Genomic DNA, 4,195 nt, shown 5'->3' with positions numbered 1-4,195 from the left:
GAGATCAAATAAATAAAAAATGAAAAATACAAAGCCAATTAAAAAAATAAATTAGACTAGAGACCAATTAAACTAAAAAAAATATAGGGAGGTGAGTATGGATTAAGCCAAACCTATAATAAATTGTAAATATTTAAGTCTATATCATTCAACACACCAGAATTACGGAGATGTCGAGGAGGATATCGGAGACGTCGGAAAATGTCGGAGACACCAAAAAAGCCAAGTAAAGAAGAAATTAGGACCTATAAAGGAAAAAAGAGAAACCGTTTTAAAATAGAAAAAATAAAATGAAAACTAAAAAACCTCAATAACAACTATGATTTATAAAAAAGACATCATTTATTTGTTGTATACCTCACAATAAATATAAAAGTAATTTCGGATTGACATACGATTAACGTAAGTTGGTACCAAATTGGTATTAAATTAATTTTAAGTTGACATTAAATGATATAAGTGCAATTTAAAAGAAATTGAATATTTTTGCGCAATAAATATTTCTATTTTTATTTTTAGTTTTAGTTTTAGTTTTGAACCAAACGCTCTCTTAAATTTAATAAAACACTTTCATTATAAAAATATAATCAGACAATGTTTACTAATATCTTAGAATTATCTTCTTCCTTTTTAAATAATTTTTTAGAAGAATTTTGTAATCTTTGAAAATTATTTCAAAATTTATATTGAAAATCTATTTGAAGGAATCTACAAGAGAATTAAAACTCTCTCTCTCTCTCTCTCTCTCTCTCTCTCTCTCTATATATATATATATATATATATATATATATATATATATATATATAAAATACATAATACATAATTTTTTTTTTTGAATAAATGTAAATAATATTACATGCACATTTCATGGGCATTACCCATATGGGGGACAGTTTGCGATAGAATGGTAATGAATGTGAAGCATGTGCAATGTGTCCTCTTCATACCTAAAATTAAAATTATTAATGCAATGCAATGTACCTTACAAGCTAATACATACACTACTCTCCCTTTATTTATACTTGAAGTGTCTCATCAAATAATTCACTAACAATTAATCCAATATATAAATCCTTTTAGAGTTGACCTAATTTTATATTTTTATATTTTTCTTATGAATTAATGTTGATTTTAATAGAGAAGAGAAATTGAATCCGAAATTTACAGATCGAGTTGTAATAATGTTACTAATTAAATTTAGTCTTTAGAGATTTATTTCGACTAAATTGATTATAATTAAATTCACAATAAAGTTCTCAAAAATTGAACTGTATTGATGTAGTTATAGCATCCAGTATTTTAAAAATCGGACCGGACCGGCCGGTTGAATTGGTTAAACCGGGAACTGGTCAGTGGTCCGGTTCAAAACCATAAAATACCGAATTTTTAGTTGAACCGGGTTGGATCGGAATGGACCAGATCAAACCGGTAAAAAAATAAGATAATGAACCGATGAATTATATTTTTTTAATTCTTTTTAAATTTATCAAACTGGTTGAACCGGGAACCGATGGCCTCACCGGTTTGACCACCGATTCGGTTTCTAAAACACTAATAGTATCAATGAACTGAAAGTGTATGAATGTTTAGTGAACATAAAAATAATTTGGGGTCTAAATTTAGAATGAAGTAAAAATGAACGGGGTCGGATAAATGTTTTGCCAAATTTTGATTAATTATATGATAAGGGATCAGAGTTAAAAAATTTGAGGGGGTGAACGAACTTTCGGTCACAAAAGCCAACTTAAGCCGCACGTTTATGATAAGAATGGTATGGTATCACATGCGTATTGGCAAATTCTTTAATTTGCCTAATTATTCAACTTTTCTTTCTTTTAGGTCAGAAAAGATGGCTGCATTAGCCAATTGCCACTCCTTTTTGTCCTAATTAGATTAGAAACCCTAATTAAATTTGCTTTTGCAATCAAGTCTTTCTATTTAATGTTGCTTTTATATGAATATATAAAGATAAATATCAAATTTTCATTATCAAGAAAATTCAAATTTTCAATAGGCTGTCTTTCTACAATTCAGAAATTTCTGATTTTTTTTGGACACGTTATAAATTAATTAAATGCTTATCAATTATAAAACCTATTATGTGATAATCTTTGAGACTGCAGTTTCCCAGTTGAATTTCTTTGACATCTCAAAATTGACTCTCAATTTTTTTTAATCATCATCAAGGTTCCTTTCCATATGTTAATCATCACTTCCACTCCGATTTTTAACATTAGTGTGACAATTTAACTTGAACCAAAAAGGAAATTACTTTTGCATATTCAGTTAGACCCTTGCATATATATATAGAGAGGTGTGTCAAACTTTAACATCTAAAAATTACTTGTTCAAGCTTATATACTTTCCGAGAAATATACTTCCAGCAAATAAATTATCCAAAAGTTCTTTTTTTGAAAAATAGTTAATTTATTTGCTCGGTTTATTTTTTAACTTTTTGAAAAGTTTAATTTTATTTGAAGTTTATTAAATGTCAAAAATAATAGCATCCTCATTAATTAATTAAAAAATGAATTTAAAACTACTATAATACTATTGTCTTTTACATACATGTATTAAACTAGTAGAATTTATTTAGAGTTTACTAAAAAAGTTGCTTTCCTTTTAGACATTATTTTTTCCGAAAAGTAAAATATAAAAATTGAACCAATTATAAATATATCATACTTTTCAAAAAGTTTTACCTCATTAGAAAAGTCTATTCTCTATGTTGCTATCTTCTTACTAAGGGATGCTTATAATTTCAGAGCCTATATCTTTTAAGCTGACCTCATTATTAAATTTTTAAATTTAGATATCTTTTAAAAAAATTATCTTTTTGGTTCCTAAATTCCAAAAAACATGTCTTCAAGTTCTTTAAAGGATTTCCGTTACAAATTTCGTTAGTTATGTGTCATCTTTTTAACAAATAACTTACCATTTTTGGAGCGTGAATTGTACGCTCTTAACGGAAAGGATTTAAATATATATATTTTTATAAGTTCAGGGACCGAAAAAAGATAAAATTTAATTTAAGGACTAGTTAATCAAAAGACATATAGTTTACGTTATTACATATTTAAAGAATTAGTTTGACAATGGAATGCAGAAAAAATCTCTAAACACTAAAATAAAAAAATCTAAAACTTCAAGCACCAAATTGATATTTATCCCATTTACTAGGGAGAAGTGTTTATTTAGCAAAAGTAGGCGGTGGGAATCTTTAAATCAATTTTATATCAATTTCTCCTCCACTTCTCAGCATATATAAACATGAATCAAAACGCATAATATATCCACAAACTATCATCAAGATAAACAAATTAAGTTACAGAAGCCAAATGATGAAGAAAAACAACAGTAGCTCTCAGTTTCAGAATTTTTCAAGATTTGAAGCTAAAGAAGATCACAGAAACTCAAGGCTTGATGTTGCAGCAGAAAATAAAAACTGTAATAAAAACAGTAAATTAGATGAACAAAAGCTGGAGAGCAAGGCATCAATGGATATTAATGAGAGTGCAGATGCTTTCATTAAGAACTTCAGGAAGCAACTCTTGATTCAGAGGCTTGATTCCATTGAGAATTATGAGAAAATGCTAGCCAGAGGTCTTTAATTTAATATCAACTCATCTTCATTCATTATTTGTTTTTTTAATTATTATTATTATTATATGTTGTTCTTCATGTTTTCTCTTGTTTTCTCTCTTTTTATGCAATGTTTTAGAGAGCAAGCATGTGTAAGAATTAATATTGCACTAATAATCACATATTTATTATCATTTCTTAATTTCTCATGTTTTTACTTAGAGAAAATGAATTTGTATCTTATTTTTGGGTCATGTTGTCAAATGTATGTCTAAATTTAAATTTTTTATAAATTTGTCCAGTATAACTGGATTTTTAATTATATTCTATTGTTAATTTAATTATGTTCAAGGGTTTTATTGATAGAAATAAAATATACTTTAATTCTAAGTAAATTAGATAGTGATTGAAGAGTTTTGGAGTGATATTTTTCCAAACTATTCAATCTTATTGATTTTAGTATAATAAGATATTCAATTGCAATATCACATAATACGTCTTATAATTTTTATGATTTTATTGTCTACTCCTAATAAACTACGGTGATACTGCATCAAGTTCTATGATTTTCTTCAATTTTCATATCATACATAAATATACAGTTACCTTTAAT

Source organism: Mercurialis annua, linkage group LG5 (genome assembly GCF_937616625.2).
Source record: "Mercurialis annua linkage group LG5, ddMerAnnu1.2, whole genome shotgun sequence".
Taxonomy (NCBI): Eukaryota; Viridiplantae; Streptophyta; class Magnoliopsida; order Malpighiales; family Euphorbiaceae; genus Mercurialis; species Mercurialis annua.
The sequence above is the reverse complement of the archived record's forward strand: the minus strand, read 5'-3'. Positions refer to the sequence as shown.